At 42.8% G+C, this 27,190-nt stretch overlaps 1 protein-coding gene across 5 annotated transcripts in view; it reads left to right on the top strand.

Annotated features, from left to right (window-relative positions):
- GRK3 (G protein-coupled receptor kinase 3) overlaps window positions 1-27,190 on the top strand; it is a 223,985-nt gene that overhangs the window by 110,398 nt on the left and 86,397 nt on the right. Inside the window, exon 1 of one of the 5 annotated variants that reach the window (XM_069961335.1) lies at window positions 2,197-2,232. The exons of the other annotated variants lie outside the window; for them this stretch is intronic. The gene's annotated coding sequence lies outside the window, so the exon portion shown is untranslated. Of the gene's footprint in view, window positions 1-2,196; window positions 2,233-27,190 lie in introns of those variants that run through there. 5 annotated transcript variants of the gene reach the window in all.

Below are 27,190 nucleotides of genomic sequence, written 5' to 3'. Positions count from 1 at the left end.
TCCCAGCAAAAAAGTACCCCTTTAAGCCCCTATACACGGGGCAATGCAGAGGAGCAAACGATCGCTGGGTGGGTGAGTACCTGGGGGTGCTGAGAGGGGGCTGCACAGGTGATCAATAAATCGTCCGGGCGGCCCATAGAAGATAGCAGCATATTGTTGCTATCTAGGTCGTTTGTCTTTTAACATGTTGAAAGACAACGACTGACAAAAATCAGCCAACATCGTTTGTTGGCTGATCTACTATTACACCAGACGATTATCGTCTGTAGCAGCAAATATCGGCAAAATACGCCTTTAGGATTGTTCAGGGACTCTATTAAGGCTATGTTCATACACCACTGAAACAATGTCCGTTTTTATTGGATGACAGTCATTTAACGGCAAGTAACGACCACTATTTTAAATCAACAGCTATTTTTATATGAATAACGGCCATGGTTGTTGTCCAGTATAAAAAGGCTGTCATTTCAACGGTGTGGGAACATAGCCTCACAAGTAAGAGTATTAATCTGAGGGGCCTAGTATCCCCTCAGCCTCTGTAGGGGGGATCACGTTTACCCGCCCCACCCTTCTGCCTCCCCTCCAGGGGTATCAGCCCACTACTTATTTCCACTCCTGCCCAATGATAAGTAATGGGTGGGTGGATTCTGTGATAACATTTGCTTCAGGCTACAAACAGCTTTACCTGAAACAAAAAAAAAGAGTCATAATAAACCATGTCATCTAATAATAATAAATACTAGAACAGGTAGTTCTACTATATTGTAGCATTTCTAATACTATTAGACACACTTTTTTTTTTTCCTCTTCTAAAAGCCGCGCACTTCCTGGTGCATCAAATAATAATAAAGTGACAAAAAATGGAGATAAAAAAGTTTTCAACTCAACTTGTGTCAGAAAGTTATATAGATTTATAAATTCTATTTAAAAATCTCAGGTCTTCCAGTACTTATCAGCTGCTGTATGTCCTGTGGTGTATTCTTTCCAGTCTAACACAGTGCTCTCTGCAGCCACCTCGGTCTAAAGCAGGAAAGTTTTCTATGGGAATTTGCTGCCCCTCTGGACAGTTCCTGACATGGACAGAGGTGGCAGCAGAGAGCACTGTTTCAGACTGGAAAGAATACACCACTTCCTGCAGGACATACAGCAGCTGATAAGTACTGCAAGACCTGAGATTTTTAAATAGGGCTTGGGCATGATGGAATTTTACTGCCCAATTAAATCGATGGATGGCGCTTTTCTCGAGCAATTCGGCAAAGTTTATTTCAGGAGTGCGACACAACAGATACACACAGGAGTAACAGGTACAATAGCACGTATGCGCAGGTTGGTGAAATACAATATTTGCTGCTCCCCGCGATCAGGGACCAGTTTTTATACTTTTTTTTTTTTTTTTAAATGTAATATCTATTATACTCACATCACTGAGCTATTCTCCACTATACATTTTCTAATTAACAGTAAATTCTTTTTTTGCCTTATGATCCATAAACATGTCAACATAAGTTCCCATTTGTCATCTCTAGGCGTCCAGTTGTCTCGGACAGGTGTCACAATCTACATTAAGTCGCAAGACATATCATGCGAGGTTACTGACCCATATCCATTAGCACATATCTCATTATATTTACTTCATGCAGTTCTACCTCTAAGAGAAATTTTACTTTTCAAACTTAGATGGCTGCAAGAGACAACATGGCCTATATACGAGTGTCTCAAACCAGACCTTTGTTCTCAGGGAGATAAACCGCTGCCAAGGTGGTCTGGCTGCGGCTTACCCCTCCCCATAGAGAATACCAGAACATTCATGTGTATTGGGAGTAAAGGAGAGAGACAACCATCCAGGACGGGATACCTGGGCAATATTTTTTTTGGAGGTATGAACTTTACTGCCCTGACAATGTAAAGTAGTATAGCATAGAGCTTAGGGAATAAAGTCTGAGGGGGAGATTTATCAAACATGGTGTAATGTGAAACTGGCTCAGTTGCCCCTAGCAACCAATCAGATTCCATCTTTCATTTCTCACAGACTCTTTGGAAAATGAAAGGTGGAATCTGATTGGTTGCTAGGGGCAACTGAGCCAGTTTCACTTTACAGCATGTTTGATAAATCTCCCCCTGAGTTGTTTCCAAAATCTATCCTAATGGAAGAAATAGGAAGTAATTTGCAGCCTGTCCATTTCCCTTTGATTTCATATTTTGCAGGATATTACTGTGACCACTAATCCCTGTGTAAGTGCACATCACCCACTGAGCGGCCGGCTGCATTATGTTTCCAGAGCTGGGCTCCTTCCAGCATGGCAGCAGGATTGCACATGCTGTATTGTGCTCACATCCATCCGACATCATTTGGATACTTGCCCCAGTGTTAAATGAAGTCCTGTATAGCTGCGTTAGGTTCGCACTATTGTCTGTTCCTGCAGACCGCTCCTAGTATTGCCCATTTTCTAAAACTGGGCGCCAGATAAAATATATACTAGCCCAGCGTGACAGCAGTGAATACAAAGATATGTCAAGCGGAGTGTTTACGGTAGTCTATGGTGGTGTAAGGGTAGTAAAAAAATTATTTCAGATCACCAGGTGACAGAAAGTTATATAGATGTGTAATTTACTTCTATTTCTGAATCTAAATTCTTCCAGTACTTATCAGCTGGTGTATGTCCTGCAGGAAGTGGTGTATTCTTTCCAGTCTGACACAGTGCTCTCTGCTGCCACCGCTGTCCGTGACAGGAACTGTGCAGAGCAGGAGAGGTTTTCTATGGGGGTTGCTACTGCTCTGGACAGTTCCTGACATGGACAGAGGTGGCAGCAGAGAGCACTGAAAAGAATACACTACTTCCTGCAGGACATACAGCAGCTGATAAGTACTGGAAGAGATGTTTAAGTTGAAGTAAACTACAAATCTGTAGAACCTCTAACACCAGTTGATTTGAAAGGGAAAAAAAAACACCTTTTTAAGAGGGTAACCGTGAAATTCTGTAAATACACCTTGCAAAAACAGAATTTTCCTTGAAACCTTATGAGATGATATGGTACACACCCTAGATTCTAGTTTCCACAGTAAGTAATCGGCCTATTTACCTGTAATAACCATGTAAAGTAATTCACAGTATAATCGCACGTTATGGTCACCTGGTGGTTCTTGCCGCCGTTGTTTGTGAAATTTCTAAACGCACAGTAAGTGTGGTAGGATTTTTTTCCTACATAATAATGAGGGCATAATAAATGGATTTTCGCCGCCACAAAAGTCTTTTTTGGCTTTTGTGTCTGTGAAAATCCATTTATTATGCCCCCACCAAGTCTTAAGTGTAAGGCCTAATTCACACGTCAGTATATTTTTGCAGACAGTTTTTTGAGTCTGCAATTTTCTGTCCGTGATGTGCAAATATGTGTCCATAGTGCTTCGGTAATATCATCCATATTTTCCGTAATTGTTTGCACGTAAGAAAAAGTGGTACTTTTAAAGTAAAAAAAAAACAAAACAAAATCGGATCCCATAGATTTCTATTGATGTGTCCATGCCAAATTCCAGTCCACACTAGGCCTAAGGCTACATTCACACATTCAATAGTTTTTCAGGAGTGTATGTGATATCTGCAATATTGCATTTGTAATCCGTATTTTTTGCGGATCAGGAAAAAAGAGGAAGGTGATAGCAGGATTTGCGGCAGGCATCGCTATGTTAATGTAGTCTGTATGTGGCCTTAACCCCTTCAAGACAGAGCCCTTTGATGCTCGGATGTCCGGGTCAAATTAATGCTATGTTCCTCCCCGCCTTCTAAGAGCCATAGCGCTTTTATTTTTCCACCTACAGGGCTGGTCGTGTGTCATTTTTTGCACCATGATCTCTAGTTTTTAATAATATATTGGTGTAACAGAAAAATTTTGATTGCTTTTTTATTTTTTTCTGATATATAATTAACAAAATCTGCAATCCTGGTGTGTTTTTTTTGTTTTCCTTTCCGTTTACGCCATTCACCATGCGGGAACAATAGTGTTATATTTTAATAGATCGGACAATTCCGCACCCTACAATATGTAATATATTTGTTTTTATTTTTTTATTATTTTTATAGTGGGCAAGGGGGTGTATTAAACTTTTTAAGAGGGTTTTTTTTAATACTTTCAGAATTTTACTTTTTGATTACACTTTTTTTTTTTTAAACTGTTTTTCACTGTAAAAGATGCAATCATTAGATTGCATATACTGATCTATGCTATGCCATAGCATAGATCAGTGTTATCGGCGATCTATGCATAGAGCCTGCATGAGAGCAGACTCTATGCACAGATCGCTGATCTGACAGGACGGAAGTAAGAGGCTTACCCCCACCTGTCGATACATGCGTTTGGGATCCCCACAGCATGGCTGCGGGGGTCCCGATCACTCAGTGACAGAAGCTTGTTCTGTCACTAAGTACCTTAAACTGCGTGATCATTACCTCTGGCCTCAGACATACAGATGTGTGTGGGACCACTCTCACTGCAGCGGTCCTGCACATATCACTAAGCCCCTGAAGTCAGGAACGTAGATATACATATTACTGACGGGAAGGTGTTAAAATAATTACTTATCTGTATCTTTTTATGGAACTGCGGACGTTACGAACATTTCTTCCATAAAAATTGGACACTCCAATAGACTTGTATGGGACAATCTGTGAGAGATTACGGTCCGTACTAGAGCTTGTCAGTATTTTTTGCGGCGTGTGGATCCGTGACTATATGGACAGTGTAAACAGCCCAATTGAAATCAATGATCCACAATTACGGACATAAATGCACAACGTGTGAACGTAGAGCCTGCTGTCTGATTTCAGCAACATTGTAAATAGATGTCAGAAATTATCTGCTGTCATAATAGCGGATGGAGACGCCAGACAGATTTTTACGTTGTTTTCTGTAAATGATTCCCGCTCCCCCAGCTGCTTGTTTTGGGTGGTTTTGGGTTATTCTAGCAGTAAGGAGAGAGAGATTTCCTGCTCGCTGTACATCGGAGGTCGATAAATAGACGTGAAGCCGCCATAACTGAGTGATGTGAAGAGCACCAGGGCTGCGTTATATAACTTATTTTTAGCTTTGAATCTACTTTTAAAGAGTCTCTCCGAGGGATAAAAATATAGAAGTATGCTAAGAATCTCGGCTCAGAATAATATGAATAGTGTCTGCCTGTTACAATTTATTGGCAGTCCATCTGTGCTAGACATAAAAACACATTTGGTATTCAGCTGACATGCCTCGTCTCTGTACGCAGAATTTTAACGCTCTGTTCCAGTTCTAGCTGTCACATGGAGAGAGCGCCAAGCACATTGAGACAGCGCTGCTCATTCTTACCGCATTGTTACCTATGTGACCCCTTCAGATGAGGAAGGGAGGGACTATGGTTCAGGATGTGTACAACCAAGTCCGCAACTTCAGTTTCCAGAAGCCCATTGTTCTAGGGCTGAGAGCTCTATCTTTTCAACACATATAAAATTAGCCCATGTTGTAATACATCTCTATTTAGACTGCCGAGACTTCCGTTACAAACACTTTTATTACACGACTTGCTCGGTGTGGAATGTCCAGTCCAGACTGGCCGATTGGTGCTCCATGTATGAAGTAATACTAGGACTATAAAATAAATTAGTACAAACAGGGAATTCTCGGAGGGGTGTCTGAATCTCCCACCACTCTCTATTCTGTATAGTCGGCCTTCTTTACAGTAAAACGAGGTGCTGTGGATTTTTCGGGCCTACAATTGCTCTTCTTCCCCTCATGTCAAACTTAACACCATTTTAAGAGGCTTTGCTGATCTTTACATACAGAGATCTGATCTGATCTGATCCCTTCTGGTCTGACATATAAAAAAAAAAAAAAAAAAAAAAGATTTTTAGGTGGCATTCACACGTCTGAAAAATACTGTCCATGGACTTCGATAGGCAGATAACCGTCATAGGTTCCAGGGAAATGCTTTATTCCAAATGTAGATGGCAACGCGTTTCAGTGGGTATTAGATCCACCTTTTTCAAGCCAACAGTGTCATGGAATACTCCACCAGGACTTTGGCTGGGATGGCGGAGAATGCGCAGCGGCTTCTGGGTTCCCTCTTACACAACCCTTGTCTGGACGTGCGGCATAAAGAAGAAGGAGATGGAGAGATCCCAGCCAAAGTCCTGGTGGAGTATTCCATGACACTGTTGGCTTGAAAAAGGTGGATCTAATACCCACTGAAACGCGTTGCCATCTACATTTGGAATAAAGCATTTCCCTGGAACCTATGACTGTTATCTGCCTATCGATGCTCATACACTAACAAGCGTCCTGGAGGGGGTCAGATCTAAATGTTGAAAGACAAACGACAACAACGATCAGCCGACATCATTCATGTTCATGATCGTTGCCTTCTATTACGCGGCATGATTATTGGCCAAATACGGCCAATAATCGCTCCGTGTCATAGGGTCTTTGTGACTGAGAAAAAGGAAGTATTAATAATGCTGCCAGGTGTCCAACTTAGAGGGGGTATTCTGCTCAAACAACTTTTTTAAAAATAGCGGTTCCCAGTGAAAAAATAACAAACCTATCTGTACCTTTCCGCACTCCCTCGGTGCCCTCCTACGAGGCAGAGACTAGACTGACTGGTCTGAGGGTGACAGCCCACTCATCCAGTCACTGGCCAAGATAGGACAGCACCATGGACAATTGGCAGAGCATGCTGCCACCCTTAGACGAGTCCAGGACTGGAACATGCCATAGGAGGACACTCGGGGAGTGCGGACAGGTACAAATAGGCCATTTTATTCTCTTACCATGAGCAGCATTGTATGAAAATCTGTGATTGAGCGTACTACCCTTTTAACCACGTGTGTTATTTTTTCCAACCTCTTCAGCATCTCGATACGTCTTTATTTTTATAGTCCCTGTATCCCTTTCCCCTCGCCCATCAGGTATCTGTGAGTGGTTATCCAGCTACAATGCGATGACTCTGATATGCGGTATGAGAAAAGCTTTTTGATTTGCATTGATTTGCAGTAGGCCGCAGATTGATGGTACGGACCTGCTAGCGCATTCTTCATGCAGTTTGTTTGGTACATTGATCTCTTGATAGTGATTTACTGTAATGGCGAGATAGATGTTCTAGGGAGCACGGTCCAGTCCGCATTAGCGACTGATCGGTGGTGACATGATTTAATACATCAATTCACTGCATGTTTGCTATAGGCAGTTTTCCTGTCAGGGCTATGTCTTGTTTCTTTGTTCAAGTCTGGCCATTTTTTCCCCCGTGTCTGTGATCATATCGGTGTGAGAAGACAGTATGTGCTATAGTACTGTATGATCTGTATAGCAACATGGACAGTTATGTTAATATGTCCGTCAAGGTTAATGAAGACGCTTTATTCTTAGATGAAGGCTCTCAGCTAGTTGGCAGCTACGCCGGTTGGAGATTGTGATAAAAAAACCTGGCAGCTCTTCTAATAACTGTGCGCCTCTCTGAGTACCATTTTCCTGATTTGCAGTAATTTCCAGTTTCAGATGAGAGATTCTCATCTAAATTGTCATTGGGAATTTTAAGCAATTAAATTGTCATCCGTAATATGGGAACTGTTCTCACCAGTACCCGAAATGATTTCTCATCAAGTCCCATCACCATCTAGGCAATAAGATTTGACGGCCGATGCTGTGTTTAGTCATTTAAACTTTACTAAATGCCCTTTTTGATGCCATCCCCAAACACACATTAAGACTAGATTCACACGTTCAGTAGTTAGGTCTTTAATTGCGAGTCCGCGTTTACGGACAAATTTAAGGCCAATTGATTTCAGTCGCGCTGTTCACATGGTCCGCATAGATTTATGGGTCTGCAATCCGCAAAAATTACTGACAAGCTTTAGTACGGGACGTAATTTATTCGCCTAAACGCTGATCGTTATAAAAACCAAATCATTGCTTCAAAATCATTAAAGGGGTAGTGCAGCGGTAAGCAATTATTCACTAAATAACACACATTACAAAGTTATACAACTTTGTAATCCTATGTTATGTTAGTGAATGGCCCCCTTCCCCGTGTTTCTCCCACTCACGCCAGACCCAGAAGTGTAGTGCAGCTGATGACGCGGCAGAGGGCGGTTGGCACTAGGGACGGTCGGAGCAGTTCGGCCGGCTGCCCGAAGATGACATCATTGTCACAAGATGGCGGACCGGGATTGACACGACTCAGGTGAGTATAGAGCACTATACTTCCGGGGGTGGGGGAAACCCGGGAAGGGGGCCATTTACTAACATAACATACATTACAAAGTTGTATAACTTTGTAATGTTTGTTTTTTAGTAAATAATTGCTTACCGCCGCACTACCCCTTTAAGCGATCAGTTGGGTGGATTATCACTTTGTGTAAACGGACCATTAGGATGCTCTGTAAAACCACACCCGAGTTATCTGGGGGCTGTTGGTCTTGTACATACTGGCGGCCATTGAACAGATTGGAGTCTATGTTTTCCTGACTTGCTGGATCTTCAAATCTTTTTTTTTTTCCTGCTCACCAGGGGAATGCCATGGTGTATGTAGGTCGTTTATTTGTCTAATATATACCTCTACACTGAAAGGGGGGATTGCACACATGCCTTTTGGGTAATTTCTCATGACCGTTTTTAATTCAGTCTTTCAGAGCCAAGGCCAGACATTGTACAAAGGGGACATAAATAGAAAGCGTTTTTTTTTTAGATTTTACCTTTTCAGGTTTAAGTACTGCGCTAACGACTGTTTCATCCTTAGCTAGTTTGTGAGTTATAACCTATCACTATTTAAATGGGTTGTTTTTTTTCACATTAACTGGTGCCAGAGATTTGTAATTTACTTCTATTAAAAATCCAGTACTTATCAGCTGCTGTGTGTCCCACAAGAAGTGATGTATTCTTTCCAGTCTGACCCAGTGCTCTCTGCTGCCACCTCTTTCAGTGACAGGAACTGTCCAGAGCAGTAGCAAAGCCCCATAGAAAATCTCTCCTGCTCTCCAGACTGGAAAGAATACGCCACTTTCTGCAGGACATAAAGCAGCTAATAAGTACTGGAAGAATTGAGATTTTTAGAAGTTTAGAAATAGAAGTAAATTACAAATCTCTGGCCCTTTCTGATACCAGTTGACACAAAACAATAAAATTTTGGGTTAACTACCCCTTTTAGGTAGTAGTAGTTTATAATGTTTATATATGTGACCATTTGCCATATGTGACACCTTTTAGTGATGCGAGAAAGCTTGGAAACATTCATTGTTGGAACGCGTGAACCAGATGTACGGGGCGCTGTGCCCATGCTAGCAGGGCTCCAGAAATATATTACAGTACATGGAGTAAGCTGGCCGAGAATTAGGCAAACACCAGCATAGACCTCGTTCAATCTCCTAAAGGTTAATCTAACGCGCCAAAGACGGGTTAAATAAACTAAGCGGAGGTAAAGGCAGCCATTCTCCTGGATGGATTGTAACAGTTAAATATAACTTCTGAGAATCCTTGCTTCTAAGGCAACAGGGGGAAGATGTGGGTTTGTGTGAAATGTGGCAGATGGGTTCTAGAATGCAAGGCTTTGAACATAGAAAACTGTTATCCTTAAAACGCGTGCTTGACGTCATCCTTTCTTTTTTTTTTTTTTTTTCTCCTTCTCTCCTGTCAAGATGTTCGCTGTTCTCCAGCTGAGGCTGAGACCTGCGTTTGCTTTTCTTCATTGTAACAAGTGTCTTCCCGAATATATATCCTTGTAAGGATGTCCACATTTATTTTCATTGGTGTGAAATGGAAATGTTTCGCTTTAAGGCAGACTTGGGTAAACTCCGCTTCCTGATTATATAATTTCCCGTAATAGATATTTGATTGCTTTGTAAGTAGAAACACGTGCACAAGATATGACTTGTTCCTCTTCCATTTTCTCGGGATGCTGCAACGTCTTACAGCCATTTTGATTGTGGTCATATTCTGGAGGGTACATTACAAAGAAGCTACAATGTTGCAGATAAAGCCAGTCAGAGACTTGTTTACATCAGCTGTCTCAGAAGGGAGGGGGGAGGAGGGGGAGACGGAGAGAAAAGCTCACACACAGATTGTTGTGTCTTTTTTTGGTTTACTGCCGACTCAGCTGGTACGGTGGTGTGGTAGCTTTGTGGGTCTATGGTCACTTGGGCACTTGTCACGGTAGCCTGGAGTGTTATAAGACCCACCCCGGAAAGTTTGGGGTCTGCCCGCAGAGCAAGGTTTAACCCAAGTGTAAGGGCCCTATTCCACGGGCCCAATCAACAGTGTAAACAAGCCCTGATCAGCGAGATCAGCGCTCGTTTACTGGGCCTATTCCACGGGCCGATGATCGTTTAGCGAGGGCTGCAGTTACCGAAATCCTTGCAGCATACATTACCTAGAGCGATAATCGGCCGAATCGTGCCGTGGAATGGGCCCCTAAGTGTCTATAGGTGTGGGTGCCCAAAAATACTTTGAGTCCAATACTCGAAAAAATAGAAAAGTCTACTGCAATACAAGGTTATGTGGTGAAAATACAGTTTGGTACAATAAACAATACATAAGGTTACAGATACAGATTTTCTGCAGGAACTAAAGGGACTGGTTAGCTATTTTCGGCAGTAACCTAAAGGGTCCTTATATAATCGTATTCTTCTCAGGTCGTCCTTGTTCTCGTATTTTCAAGGAGTTAGCCAGCAGTGGTAAAATAATAATAGTATAATAATAAATAAATAAAATAATAATAATAATGTGCCCTGTGTATAGAGTGTAACTTAGCCCCCATTCTCTGGACCTACATTGGGACTATTCATGCTCCCTGACGTGTTTTGCAGATCAGTAACCCCTTTTTTTTTTCCTGGGAACATCTTTCCTGTGACTGCATCTGAAAAAGAAAAAGCAATTAGTTGTCCCCAGCGTATTTTAGAGAACAGCTTTGTGCACATTTGTGCTAGATGACGGAGCACCCATCCGTATGGTTTGGCTAATGTACTTAATTTCCTCCGGAGCTACCACAACTTTGGTGCCGTTTTCATCTCTCTTATTACATATCCCTACAAGACTCCGATAGTTTTTGTTGTAGTCGATTTTATGAGAGTGATGGTGTTATTGTGTGGTGGGTTGTTTTTATTTCATTACCTCATTTAAAGGGGAAGATCAATAATGAACTCCTTTCCAGCGGTTTGTTGGTACAATCTTATTATGTCTACAAGTTATTAGAAGCTGAAGTCTTCCTATAAACAATTCCTGTATTCTAATGAGAACTTTTCCCACCTGCCTAGGAGTTCAGTCTCGCCATTAGGGATCTTGGGCCTTGGTCCAATTTTTTAAAGTTTTGTCACTTTGGGGGGGCTGTGGGCCTAGAACAAGCCTTGAAAAGTGAATGACTGAGCACTACCGTCAAGGGATTGCTGCTATCCCCTTCTCGCTGTAGAAGTCTATAAAGCCTACAGACGGCCAGGAAGAAAAGTGCATGCAGCTTCTGGTTTGTTCCTGAAATCATTGAGGGTCTGAACAGCCAGTTTGACGTGTTGCTAGGGCAGTGCAAATCCACCTCAAAAACTGTTCTGGGGTCCTTGTTTTCGAGATTGCATGGGGGTTCCTAGAGGTCAGACGTCCCACCATCAGCTGTGATAACTTTCCCAGATAGAAATACCCCTTTAGGGTACGTTCACACTTACCGGGTCCGCAGTGTATTTTCTGCTGCGGAACCACAGCAGATCCGCAGCAGATTTTATTTAAATAACTGAACACAGCATTAAATCTGCACCATCAAATCTGCTGCAGATCTGCTGCGGATCCTGTAGGTGTGAACGCACCCTTAACAAAACTTGTCCACTTTACTGGTATAAAGTATTCCGGTTCTGCTACATGTGAACATGAAATGACAACCAGAATTAGAATTCTCCTATATTAATATGGCAGATAATATGCTCTTCCTGTCACCAGCTAGATCGTCAGGCTATGTGAACACTCGGTATGCACTTTTTGGTTATACAGTATTTTCAGCCTAAAACAAATAAATTAAATAAATTTTCATTAAAAAAAAGTAAGACATTTCTGCCATTTTGACCATTTTTTAATTCACATTATCCCTAGTTTTACAGATCTGCAATCCATTCTGCAAGAAAATATATGAGATGTTGTAATATGGACCATAAATGTGAAACGGATAAGCCAATAGAAGTCTACGGGGATCTTCATCTGTAACATCCGCAAAAAAAAATGGATCTACAGAAAAATACAGATTCCCCAAGATACGTCAAAGGCTGAAAGTGACCTTTTTTAGGGGTTAGGCATCTTTTTTTTTTTTTTAAACAGTTCTACTTTATTAACTAGCACTGTAAAATTTTTGTGGATATGCAAAAAAAAATTTCGGATTGAGGACGAGATTTCTGACAATGTCTGGGACAGAAAAAAAATGCGTGAATGAGGCCATACACTGATTTTTATCCTTATAAATAATATAACACACACCACCTCTCTAGGTGCAAATATCTCCTGGTGACCCCGATGGTAATTGTAGATGCACTTTATTCAGAGAACCCGTCCTTTAAATAATATCTAGCAGGGCTCAGTAAACCACTGAGGCTTAGCAGCGCCCCTACCTCCACTTCCAGCGGCTCCATAAATATTACATTACATTTTACTAGTGATTTTCCCTGGGTTTCGCTGTCTTTGATATGTGGTCGCTCTTTAATTTACACCACTGGTGCCCAGCTGTTTTAAAAGGCTTTGGAGTAGTTGGCAGCTGAACTTTTCAGCATGGAGAAATAAGGACGACAATTGCGCTGTCAGTCTGGGAAGCATTGGAATAATGTTTGATAAGAGGCTTGCGTCTTCCCCCTGTAGGGAGCAGAGTGTGACAGCTTTACATTCTGTCTCGTAATTTCTTACTTTTCAGTGCAGTGACTGGTACTATGTCATAAATATTGAAAATGGAGTCTTATGCTTTAATTTTTTTAATTAGCCTTTGAGATGTTTGCTTCTTGAAGGTCTTGGCATGGCCATACTGTACTAGATACAGCTTGCCTCCCTATAGCTAGTTTAAAGCAACTGCGTATTTGGCCAGAAACTGTTCGCTTTGACAAACAGGCATAGGGAGATGCCCTGCACCCCCTGTATCTAAGCGCCCATTGTTTATACCATTGTACTACAGGCCGCACTTTTGTATCAAGTTGTGTTGTTGTCCCTCATGTCTATCCCCTGCTGAATCCAACCTATGTGGGAGGAAAGGTGTTTGAAAGGGGGTGTGTTTTGAGGGGGGCATTACCAGTGTGATTCATACGGATAGATCGGGTAAGAGGTTACCCTTTTTCAGGGTGGTAGCTCTGACTGTGTGAGAAGGGGTAGATACTCTCTACCTGCCATGTTCCCCACTCACTGGCAGCGAGGGGGAAGCTGACAGGTCGGCACTTGCTTCCCCTAGGACAGGGAAGAGTTGGTGTCACTTTTACGGCACCTATGACTTGTTATACCCACCGGGTGATGGTTTGGGTCCCATGTTACTACTCTCTGGCTTGGTGCTTGGTGGCAGATGCTCAATGACAACCCAAGTAAGTCGTTATTGATCAGTGCACATTTATAGCATACGTGACTATCTGTGGCCGATAAACAGCGAATGTATATATTTATTTTCCAGAGTGGATGATACAGTATCTCTTATAAACTGTCTGTAAAGACTGACAGCTGTTGGGCTCTTATTAATGCTCAGGCTTGATCAATAGGTTACCTGGTGGATGTCCTCATTTGTTATCTACATATTATTGTTCCCTATTGATCCAGTTCACAAGACACTGCAATTGCATATGTGTAATACCTTAAGATGGTGCATAGACCATCGCCAATGATGTATCTGCTTTTTTTTTTTTTGTATTTTATACTGTTGGGTTTTTTTCCATTCTATACGCCGTCTACATTTTTTTTTCTCATTACTTAATTTTTATTCTAAGCCTTTTATCTCTAGGCCTTGTCCTCATTTGTCTTCATTCTATTAACCAAAACTGAAAGACCCAAGTATCAGGCTGTACCCACTTTGGCGGGCTTGGGACAGCCATATAATGAAATGCCCATTAGACATGTGAACACAGTCCTACAACACTGCTGTTACGGTCTTGGTGCCGAGTACTCTTTTGCGAAAATGCTGTCTGTACAAGGTAGAAGCCGCAGGAGATCCAAATGCCTCTTGAGAATAGCAATTTACTCTCGGCTTGAGTTTCAGAACTAGTCTTTATGTGTGAGGATGGTAATCCCTTTACAGCCTTTATAAGTCTCGAGCCTCTCCAGTGTGGGACACATTTTATTTCACCAGTTCCTATAGGACTCCTTTCTGTATTAGCATTTAGCAATAAACAAGATTGGTCCGTAACCATTGGAACCTCTCAATGGCTGCTTGTTGCTACCCCATCTGAATACCCTTAGGTTGCATTCACAAATCCCGAAAAAAATTGTCCGTGGTCGTGGATCCAATTTTAGGAACCATTCAAGTGAATGCAGCCATTCACACAATCCGTGCCGCAATTCCCACCGCAAAAAAATAGGACCTGTCCTAGTGCGGATCGCGGCACGGATCACAGCCCATCAGCAGAGAGGAGCGCATAATGGGGGAGATTTATCAAACATGATGTAAAGTGAAACTGGCTCAGTTGCCCCTAGCAACCAATCAGATTCCACCTTTCATTTTCCAATGAGTCTGTGAGAAATGAAAGGTGGAATCTGATTGCTTGGGGGCGACTGAGCCAGTTTCACTTTACACCATGTTTTATAAATCTCCCCCAATGTGCTTACTCCCCCGTGCCGGCCGACTTAGATGTTCAGCAGAAGTGGCGTGAACTATGCTGCCACCTTCTCCTGGCACCATCATGAGCGTAAGCGTGTGTAAGCTGGCCGGCACCGGGGAAATAGGTGAGTAGTTGTCAGATGTGATGATAGGAGCGCACATTATGCGCTCCTTTCATCTCTGCTGCCAGGCAGGGTTGCACTGCTGCGGGATCCGTGCTGTGATCCTCCTCCGGTCATCATGGCACGGATCGTGTGAATGAAGCCTAAGAACACATTTACACGTTCCATGAATCACAGAAGCTGGGAACTGTGGAGCTGCGCACCAGAATCGCCGGCCACACGGCTGTGTCAGTACAGTACTGCAAAGATGGGGGCTGCGTTCACACTACGTATATTTCAGTCAGTATATGTATATTTCAGTCAGTATATTTCAGTCAGTATTGCAACCAAAACCAGGAGTGGATTGAAAACACAGAAAGGATCTGTTCACACAATGTTGAAATTGAGTGGATGGCCGCCATTTAATGGCAAATATTTGCTGTTATTTTAGAACAACGGCTGTTGTATTGAAATAATGGCCGTTATTTACTGTTATATGGCGGCCATCCCCTCAATTTCACCATTGTGTGAACAGATCCTTTCTGTGTTTTTAATCCACTCCTGGTTTTGGTTGCAATACTGACTGAAATATACTGACCGAAATATACGTAGTGTGAACACAGCCTTAAACTGTTTCAGAGCTCCCGGCATCCTAATGGTACATTATGCCGGGAGTTCGCATAATTGGTTTCTTCGCACATCGTCCAGGTTTATATACTCTGTGCAAAAAGGCCTAAGGCTGTTCTCATTCTAATTTTTTTTTTTTTACCTGTGGTAAAGCTCAAAAGCCATACAAGAAACCTGCATATTTCAATTGAATTCCAGCTGATCTATAATCTACATTGAAGAAATCCACGTGAGCACGTAATCACCGATTTTTTTTTTTCCATTTGACATCATTCGGATGCACTTTTCAAGATGGTTTACTGCGGACTCCAACATGCGATTTTTCAATGTGAACATACCCCCTGGTCCTAAGAAGATCTATTTTAAAGGAATCCTTTAATCACTTTCATGTACTTTGAGTCAACTGGGTGGTCCCTGGCTGCTCTCCCCCTCCTTTCCAGCCTTAATAAATGCATAGATCTTTATGTGCTTGGGGATATGGAACGATATATCGGTCAAGGCTGGTGGTCGGGGGAGAGAGGCGGTGAACCGCTTTAATGACTTAAGGTTATGGCGGCATGAAAGTCTTACCTTTTACATAGGAGACACTTGTTGAACATCCAATATGGAGGGAATAGGGATCTAATGTTTTTCAGTATTTGCAGTGATGCACTACAACATTCAGCCTTGTTTTTTAAATGACCGTGTCCTGTATTTCAGTTTACATCTGCGCTCAGTGGGTGCAAAAGTACATTGCTGTCAGGGCATGCTGGGAGTTGTATTTTTGCATATGGCATTTACAAAAAATAGTTTTTCTGTTTACCCTTTAATAGGATAAGTAACATCTGGCGCTGTCATGGTGAGAGGATGAGCGCTTGCATACAGGCTAGAGAAACTCCCTTGTCACCATTGCTATATTTAGTGAAAGGACATCGCCAACTTTCCAGCATATGAGACTACACACGATGGGAATGTCTCCTGCTCACATCGTAATTTTAAAGGGATTGTCCTATTTTAGTGTAAAAGATGTAAAGTTTAATTAAATGAGCAAACCCAGTATTCCCAGTATATATAGTATTGTGTGTAGAGAATCCCAGCCAGAGGGCAGATGTCAAGCTCTGTGGATATAGATTCTCTTATAGTTCCTTACATGAGGTGCCCACGGAAGAGGAATGTCTTGGTGTGAAGCCAATTGTCTTTTATGTTATTACATAATTCAGAAGATGTGCCTTTATAAAAATAGGTCAGCTTTACCCAGTGCATTCATGTGAACCAGGGCTAGAGATAGAGAGCGGCCATGTACTACAGAAACAGGAGACTGCTTTGCTGCTGGGGCGGCGTTGCCTGTTTTCAGAGGACAATGGTCATAAATAAAATAAGACTGGTCATCCAACGAGATACGGCATATCGGGGACTGGTTCCCTCACCGTTACTGCACTAATGAAGCACTTCCGTCCATCTTCCTTCTGTCTTCAACCATCTCCTCGTAGACTGTCGGCTCTCGCAGGCTAGGCCTACATGTCTGATTTTTGTTTTTGTATGTTCCCCCAGAATTGTAAAGTGCTGCGGAATTTGTTGGCGCTATATAAATAAAAATTATTTTTATTAATTTTTATAAACAGGCATGTGTTATTCCCCTCCCCCCCCACCATCTTGCTAATATAATTGTGAGCACGGCTGAGGTACTGTATGTGATTCTAGGTCCTATTATCTTATGGTCCATTTACACAGAACGTTTATCGTTCAAATTTTTGCGAAAACAATGGCATTTTAGCGATAATCGGCTCGTGTAAACACAGCTGACGATCAAACGACCAGCGAGAAATCGTTCATCGTGGTCTTTTAATATGTTCTCTAATTATCGCTGATAATTTGCAAATCACTTCGTCTAAACAGTCTTTCGCAGATTCACCCTCATGTGTGAGGTGGCCCTAAGTGATCGGAAAAAAAAATGCGTTTCTAATCGTTTTAAAGGGGTTGTCCGGCGATAAAAAATTATTCACAGAATAACACACATTACAAAGTTATACAACTTTGTAATGTATGTTATGTCTGTGAATGGCCCCCTTCCCCGTGTTTCCCCCCACCCACGCTAGACCCGGAAGTGTGGTGCATTATACTCACCGCATCTCGTGTCGTCCACGGTCTCCGATCCTCAGCAGTGACGTCTTCTTCTGGAGGCCGGCGGATCTTCCCGAGTGCCGGCCACCCTCTGCAGCGTCATCCGAAGCTCAGCCGCGATTGGCTGGCGAAGAAGACGTCACTGCTGAGGATCGGAGACCGTGGTCGGCACGTGACAGGTAATGTATAGCGCACCACACTTCCGGGTACACGGGTGGGGGTGGTGGGACACGGGGAAGGGGGCCATTCACAGACATAACATACATTACAAAGTTGTATAACTTTGTAATGTGTGTTATTCTGTGAATAATTTTTTATCGCCGGACAACCCCTTTAAGAATGATTTTTTGCTTTGCCTAAACGCTGATCGGCATAAAAACCTAATCGTTGCTGCAAAATCGTTAAATGATCGATTGGGTGATTTATCGCTCCGTCAAAAAGGACCATTAAAGTACCTAAAGTATCCCCTAGCTGATATGGAAGGTTAAATGTTCCCGTAGAGGAGGAGCGGACACACACAAACAAAGCCACTCAGTTAATATGGAGGATATTTAACCTTCAACGTTGGGATAAGTGGGGGTTGCAGGGGTCAAACCCCAATCGAGCTGCTAGGTATTCCCAGCCCTGTGGCTAGGGGATAACTTCTGATTATGAGTATACCCCTTTAAGGCCTCCTTTACAAATTTCATAGGCTGTCTGCAATTGTGGGAAGCACTACAGACCCCTTAGTTTGAATGGCCTGTTCCACGTTCGTGCTGTGATCCGTGGAGGTCCTCGTACAGACCAGCAATTGCAGCACGGATCACTATTCTCTAACGATAGGCCAGGTCAGTGTTAATAGGTCAGTCATTGTGTTGCTTACAGCCTTGGGAACGTGTGAATGTAGCCCAATTCCAATCTGTTATATAACGTCTTCCTAAGGGCAGCGTAGTATGGAGACAAGCCTACCATTTGATTAGCCAGAATGGTGTAAAAAAAAAATAAAAAATTAAAAAAAATGGAGCACCAGAATTCTGCCATAATACACCAACATGCAACCCCACGCACCAAAAATGAGCCAGAATTCTGGTGCAGTTTAAGGCATCTCGTAAATGTAAATTTAGACCAGTCAGTCTAAGAATAGGACGGTGTTTATAAAACCGCTCAAGCCACTGTGATTATTCTGCAGCATTCTTAGACTGTCTAGTCTAAATTTACACTGCCTAAGAATTAGGATATTCTAATATGGACTCTTTAGCTAATAAAACCTAGTGAAGACTACAGGAGACTTTTTCACACACATCACTTTTTACTGCATTTTTTAATTGCTTGTTTGTCTATTGATATATTTTCCCCATAGGCCTCTCTAAAAATAGAAAGTGCCATACCAACTCTAGAAATGCATTGCTTTTTTCCCCCTATAGCCATTGTTTAATAAAAGCTGCAAAAATCTAAAAAAAGAACCCTGCAAAATAGTGTGTATGCGCGCCAGGAAGCCTAATAGAATGTTGGAGACCTCCAAGATCGGCGTTCACCTACCGGGCCTATTAAATCATTAAAGAGGATGTACCACCAGGTACGTCCTCTATAACCTGACACAGGGATAGAACGGCACCGTGACGGGGAAGCTGGTGCCTCAGTTTTTTTATTTTAACGGAGCCGCGTCATACAGGGGAGCGAATTCCCTTCCATTGGGGGTGGGCCGGCCTACCTCCAGTGCTTGAGCACTGACCGGTAACCGTGGAAAGAACTGCGCCGTACAGGGGAACTGGGCCGCGGTTCGAAAAAAACAGATCGCGGCATCGGCTTCCCCGTCACTGCGCCGTTCTATCCCTGTGGCAGGTTAAAGAGGACGTACCTCGTACGTAGGATGTACATTAATTATGGGAAATGCTCATATACTGCTATTACCCTTATTTAGTGTATCAGGAAGTGTTAGAATTCTCTCAGATCCAGTGATGTCACGACGAATGGTGTAATTCCTATGGAGTGTCCAGCAGGGGGCGCTCTCTATATAGAAGTCAATGAGTACCATTGACTTCTATATATAGTGCGCCCCTGCTGGACACTCCATAGGAATTACAGTGTATGTGAATGTAATGTTATGTACTGTACTTTTGTGACTTCATGAATACATTTATGGAATACTTTGGGGAGCAAATGTCCTTGCTCCCCAAAGTATCCCATAAATGTATTCAATGAATACATTTGCAGGGCACCGAGCAGGGAGGGAGAGAAGTGCCATCTACCTCCCCCCCTCCCTCCCTGCTCGGTGCTGGGCACATATACAAAGTACTACTCCCCCATTATCTACATCGCCGCTGCCGCTCAAACAGGGGCTGCCTCTTACTGCTGCTGACTCCCACCCGCCCGCACCGCTCCTCACTATCTGGCCGGCCGCTGGCTCCCTCCTGCCTGCGCCGCTCCTCACTATCCGGACGGCCGCTGACTCTCGCCCGCACGCCCCGTTCCTCACCGCTTCTCACACTATCTTGCCGGCTGCCGCTCTCTGCTCCTGCATGCCGGCCGCGTCAGCCCTCCCCCACCCCGGCCGGAAGCGCCGTGCTCCCGGCCGGGGTGGGGGCGGGCTGTCCAGCAGGGGTGCACTCATTGGTACTCATTGACTTCTTTATAGAGAGCGCCCCCTGCTGGACACTCCATAGGAATTACACCATTTGTCGTGACGTCACTGGATCTGAGAGAATTCTAACACTTCCTGATACACTAAATTAAGGGAAATAGCAGTATATGAGCATTTCCCATAATTAATGTACATTAGAAAATTGTATAACTTTCCATAAGTAATAACATATAAAAAAATAATTTTGGCCAGACTTCTCCTTTAAGCAGTGTGGTGAGCAGGAAACAGGCAGGAGGACATCAGGAAGCATGGAGAGGTAAGTACAGTGTTTATTATTTACTACATACTTTCACCCCTATTACACAGAGGGATGCACGGTTGGCGGTCGATGTTATCCAGCAAATATCTTTTTTCTTTCAAATCAGCTGGTATCAGAAAGTTATATAGATGTGTGATTTAAAAAATCTAAACTCTTCCCGTACTTATCAGCTGCTGTACATCTTACATCTTGTTGTTTTCTTTCCAGTCTGACACAGTGCTCTCTGCTGCCACCTCTGTCCAAGACAAGAACTGTCCAGAGCAGCAGCAAATCCTCATAGAGAACCTTTCCTGCTCTGGACAGTTCCTGTCTCGGCCAGAGATGTCAGCAGAGAGCACTGTGTAAGACTGAAAAGAAAACATTTCCTGCAGGACATACAGCAGATGATAAGTATGGGAAGACTTGAGATTTTTAATTAGAATTAAATTACAAGTCTATTTAACTTTCTAAAAGCAGCTGATTTGAAAGAAAAGATATTTTCGCTGGATAACCCCTTTAAACTAGCAGAAAGACAATGAACGGTGGTCGGCTCTTCGGCCGATTTGTTGTCTTTATTATACGGATCGATATCTGTTTGATTCTGCCTGATTGGCCAGATAATTGCCCTTTGTAACTGGACCCCTAGGCCCCTTATGGCAACTTTGGACTGGGCTACAGATGAAACCCAAAAGGAAACCTTCAGTAGGTAGATAGCTCTCGGCTCTCAGCCACCAGGTTATAGCTTATGTAATATGTTTATAAAAGGGATTTGGTAATAACACAATTTATGTGATTTCGCAGCCAGCAGTATATAACATTTTCGATGTAATATGTTCAGCGTTATGTCAGAGATTGGGCGATGTTCTGGTGGTGATAACTGTAGTGTGTAACAACTTTGTATTTGTGCTGAACCGGTAAGATCTCTCACATTACTGAGTCACCTTGGTCGGATGTAAAAGAGCAAGAACTGGAATACAAATATGATTCAACAGCCAAATAACTATTGCTACAAACTTTAGTAACTCCATCATACTTGTCACCTCTTTATAGTGCTAGAGAATTATGCAACTAGGATTCTGTTAACACATGTGAGCTGTATGTGGCGTATATGCCCTTTCACACCCTCCCTTTCTTGACTAAGGTGGGGAGGAGGTGTGCATGCTGTGGCTCAGCGTCACTTCTGTGCAATTTTATAGCTCTGCAAATGGCCATGAGCAAAGACAAAGGCATCATTTGTTTTCTCTCCCTATCACCTATGTGCCTGTGTCTGCAGCTCTGTACCTGGGACGGGCTTGACTTTTTTGTCCCTTAAAGAGGACCTGTCACCTCCCGTGCCGGGGTGACAGGTTCCCGACCCCCAGCTAGATCCCCTTATACTGACCTAATCTTGCTGAGTCCCGCTCCCGGAGCCGGTCCCGGGACGGAGATGTCCTGGTCAGAAGCCGGTGCGCACGCTGTGGAGATAGGTCCGCCGTCCATAGAGAATGAATGGAGCCGTGCGCGCGCTGCAGAGAGGAGTCTGGCTCCATTCATTCTCTATGGACGCCGGACCTATCTCCACAGCGCGCGCCGTCTTCTGACCGGGATATCTCTGTCCCGGGACCGGCTCCAGGAGCGGGACTCGGCGGGATGAGGTCCGTATAAGGGGATCTAGCTGGGGGTCGGGAGCCTGTCACGCCAGCATGGGGGGTGACAGGTCTCCTTTAAAGAGGTTATCCAGTGTTAAAAAAAAACGTGGCCACTTTCTTCCAGAGACAGCACAAATCTTTTCTCTGGATGGGAGTTTTCACAATGTGGTTCCATTGAAGCGAAAGGTTCTTAATTGCAAACCACACCTGGACTTGAGAAAAGTCGTGCTGTCTCTGGAAGTGGCCATGTTTTTCTAACGCTGGATAACTCCTTTAAATTTTTTTTCAGCAGTATATTATATATCATATAGGCTGCTGACCCTATCTGCAGTTGTATATTAACATGACATCTTAAAAGGGATATCCAGTGCTACAAAAACATGGCCACCTTTGCCCCACTCTTGTCTCCAGTTCAGGTGTGGTTTGCAACTAAGCTCCATTTACTTTAATGGAACTGAGCTTTAAACCCCACCCAATCTGGAGACAAGAGTGGTGCAAAAGTGGCCATGTAGTAGTACTGGATAACCCCTTTAAGTATTTGGTGTCAGTAATAACTTCCCAGATCTCATCCTCATACTGTGGTGTGGAGTCTAAAATGCAAATCAAGTAACTGGGAAGATGGTGGGAATTTTGCTGCAAATCTGAGGGTGCGAATAATCTAAAATACAAAAGAAAAGCAGTATATTCGGTTCATCAGTTTTCTACTCCTCCTGCAGCAACACTTTCCATGACAATCGTCCATTTAAGACAATCGGATATTCTAATCTGCAGGTGCAAATACTCATTATATGACCTGTATGAAGATATCTCTTGGTTCCATTGTTGATTCCATTATTGGTTTTTCCAATAGAGCACTCCAAAAGGGAGATGGTCATAATTGGAAAATTTAAAAAATTCTTTTTTTTTTTTTTTTTTTAATTTCCTTTTGGGACCAATTTCCTCCCAAATTATTATTATTATAATTATATATATATAATGTGTGTGTGTGTGTGTGTGTATATATGTGTATATATATATATATATATATATATATATATATATATATATATATATAATATTATGTGTGTGTGTATATGTATATATATATATATATATATATATGTATATATATATATATGTGTATATATATATATATATATATATATATATATACATACATATACATATACATATACACACTCACCGGCCACTTTATTAGGTACACCTGTCCAACTGCACGTTACCACTTAATTTCTAATCGGCCAATCACATGGCGGCAACTCAGTGCATTTAGGCATGTACACATGGTCAAGACAATCTCCTGCAGTTCAAACCGAGCATCAGTATGGGGAAGAAAGGTGATTTGAGTGCCTTTGAATGTGGCATGGTTGCTGGTGCCAGAAGGGCTGGTCTGAGTATTTCAGAAACTGCTGATCTACTGGGATTTTCACGCACAACCATCTCTAGGGTTTACAGAGAATGGTCCGAAAAAGAAAAAACATCCAGTGAGCGGCAGTTCTGTGGGCGGAAATGCCTTGTTGATGCCAGAGGTCACAGGAGAATGGGCAGACTGGTTCGAGCTGATAGAAAGGCAACAGTGACTCAAATAGCCAACCGTTACAACCAAGGTAGGCAGAAGAGCATCTCTGAACGCACAGTACGTTGAACTTTGAGGCAGATGGGCTACAGCAGCAGAAGACCACACCGGGTGCCACTCCTTTCAGCTAAGAACAGGAAATTGAGGCTACAATTTGCACAAGCTCATCGAAATTGGACAGTAGAAGATTGGAAAAACGTTGCCTGGTCTGATGAGTCTCGATTTCTGCTGCGACATTCGGATGGTAGGGCCAGAATTTGGCGTCAACAACATGAAAGCATGGATCCATCCTGCCTTGTATCAACGGTTCAGGCTGGTGGTGGTGGTGTCATGGTGTGGGGAATATTTTCTTGGCACTCTTTGGGCCCCTTGGTACCAATTGAGCATCGTTGCAACGCCACAGCCTACCTGAGTATTGTTGCTGACCATGTCCATCCCTTTATGACCACAATGGACCCAATATCTGATGGCTACTTTCAGCAGGATAATGCGCCATGTCATAAAGCTAGAATCTTGAACATGATAAGTTCACTGTACTCAAATGGCCTCCACAGTCACCAGATCTCAATCCAATAGAGCATCTGTGGGATGTGGTGGAACGGGAGATTCGCATCATGGATGTGCAGCCGACAAATCTGCGGCAACTGTGTGATGTCATCATGTCAATATGGACCAAAATCTCTGAGGAAGCTTCCAGCACCTTGTTGTATCTATGCCACGAAGAATTGAGGCAGTTCTGAAGGCAATTTGAGTATTTTTCCCCCCTGCAAACCTGTTTCTAATCCACACTTTTTCTTCCCTCAGATTTGCATGTAGAATAGACAGTAGTCTTCACATCAGACCTTGTGCTCAGTGGAGCGCACGGCACACATTCCCTATCATTGCAGCCACATGTACAGACAGACTTATTTCAGATGATGCCCATTAACCTTAGTACCGTAAGGAAGTCTTCATGCTTTTATCCAGCTCTGTAAAACACACTTGGTGTGAAACTAGTTTTAAAGGAGAACTCCGGCCACAACTGAAAGTCCAGTGCTGGTAGGAAGGTGCAGGAACATAATAAAGAATATATACTTACCCATCCCTGTGCCCCCATAGTGCTGCATCACCACTCCTGGACCCACGCCAGCCTTCTCTGGCTCTCACTCCTGCAGCACCACGACCCAGGCTTAGGAATGCCCGCTCAGTGTCAGATAAGACACTGCTACAGTCACTAATTGGCTGAGCGGGTACTTTCCCCTAGGTGGTGATTCTGCGCTACAGGGACATGGGGATGGGTGAGTATATATTATTTATTATGTTCCTGCACCCTCTTGCCTGTTTTTTTAGTTGAGGTCAGACTTCTTCTTTAAACCTATCATTGGCGCTATGTTGAATATCATTGACTGATAATGGCCGCTATTTGGAACAAATGATGACCTTTGTTGAACCTATACTAGTATATTACATAAAATGGCATAGACAGCAGTTCCCAGATGTTTATGCATTATACAGAATTGTTCCTATTCTATGAGGCTGAAGGAAATTCAGATTGAAAGATCAGAGACAGTCAATGTGTTCAAACGGCTGTCAGGAAATCCTCAGGGAATAAGGTTTTCCTCTGTGTCTTCTTCCTTGTGTTCCTGATACAATACAACATATGTATTGATGTAATGAGGATGTAGATATATAAAATGCTTTTTTTTTTTTAATAATTCAGTTTAGGATCAGCAGCACCTGACTCCTTTACAACAGACCTGTCAGCATGATTTTAGTCTTAAAACCAACCACATGGTAGAACACATCTCCTCACCCTGAATCTGGAGATACTTTAGTTATGTAAATAGACCTCTCCAGTCCTTTAGATTATTTATATATATATATATATATATATATATATATATATATATATATATATATATATATATATATATATAGAAATGATTGGGTTGAACGGCACTGTGCAGACTTAAAGTCAAATGGCTTCCAGCCGATGGGTGCACGTCCTTGGCAGTCGACCCCCGACTCCACAGATAATGTAGTAAAATGAAGAAGGTAGACGGCACTCCAATAAAGTAAATAAGTGCAGGTTTATTCACCCGTATACGTACAGCGACGTTTCGACTCACCAGTTGAGTCTTTCTCAAGCAAGTACAAAGTGTCATACATGTGGTATTTATACAAAAGGTAACACCCAGAGGGGTATGTCTCTCAATCAATGATGTCATACATAAACAATGGAAAATTATATACATAAATACACTCATCTAGTGCAGTCACGTGAAAAATATATGCATAACTATACATTATGTTACATAGCGATCCTAGTGAGAAATCCATTGTGCATAGAAAATCCCTTCAAAGTCCACAAATATACAAAAATAACAGTTGTCCATCTTAGTAATGGTTAATCCGGAGGTCGGACTAAACTCACCACCCTCCTGTGCCGCCAATCCTATTCAGCCGTGGCCATGCTTCATTCAGCGTGTAAACAAGCGAAGTGCGCAGAACAGGATGTACGCAATGTTACGGCTCCACGTGACCATTTGCGATCCCGTTCTGCGCACTTCGCTTGTTTACACGCTGAATGAAGCATGGCCACGGCTGAATAGGATTGGCGGCACAGGAGGGTGGTGAGTTTAGTCCGACCTCCGGATTAACCATTACTAAGATGGACAACTGTTATTTTTGTATATTTGTGGACTTTGAAGGGATTTTCTATGCACAATGGATTTCTCACTAGGATCGCTATGTAACATAATGTATAGTTATGCATATATTTTTCACGTGACTGCACTAGATGAGTGTATTTATGTATATAATTTTCCATTGTTATGTATGACATCATTGATTGAGAGACATACCCCTCTGGGTGTTACCTTTTGTATAAATACCACATGTATGACACTTTGTACTTGCTTGAGAAAGACTCAACTGGTGAGTCGAAACGTCGCTGTACGTATACGGGTGAATAAACCTGCACTTATTTACTTTATTGGAGTGCCGTCTACCTTCTTCATTTTACTATATATATATATATATATATATATATATATATATATATATATATATATATATAAATATTATAGCCCAGGGGGCTTTCCCCCAAGCTGCAAAAGCCCAGTGCCCTTCTGTTCATTCCTACCAGTAACTGATTCCTACCAATCTCTTCCCTCAGGGGGTCTTGTGATCAGCAGCACTAGGAAAGTCTTAAGGGTAAATTCACACGGACGGATCCGCCGGGAGTCTCACGCACGAGACTCCTGGCGGATCGGCCCATGTAAATTTACCCTAAGGCCCTATTCCATTGGCCGACTCTGAGGAGCCCGTTCGCTGCCGCCGCTATTCTACGTGTCGGCAGCAAGCAGGTTAGTGCGGGAGATCACGGGTGATCGCTAGATTGTCTAGGCAGCCCATAGAGGATAGCGGCAGTCTGCTGCTGCCGCTCCTGTTCCTCGAATCGACGGCAGTAGATCGCTGCTATCACAGTCGCTTGTTTTTCAATCAGCCGACATGAACGACATCGGCTGATCGTTGCCCTCTATTCCACGGTACGATTA

This window comes from Dendropsophus ebraccatus, chromosome 3, assembly GCF_027789765.1.
Source record: "Dendropsophus ebraccatus isolate aDenEbr1 chromosome 3, aDenEbr1.pat, whole genome shotgun sequence".
NCBI lineage: Eukaryota > Metazoa > Chordata > Amphibia > Anura > Hylidae > Dendropsophus > Dendropsophus ebraccatus.
The sequence above is the reverse complement of the archived record's forward strand: the minus strand, read 5'-3'. Positions and strand labels throughout refer to the sequence as shown.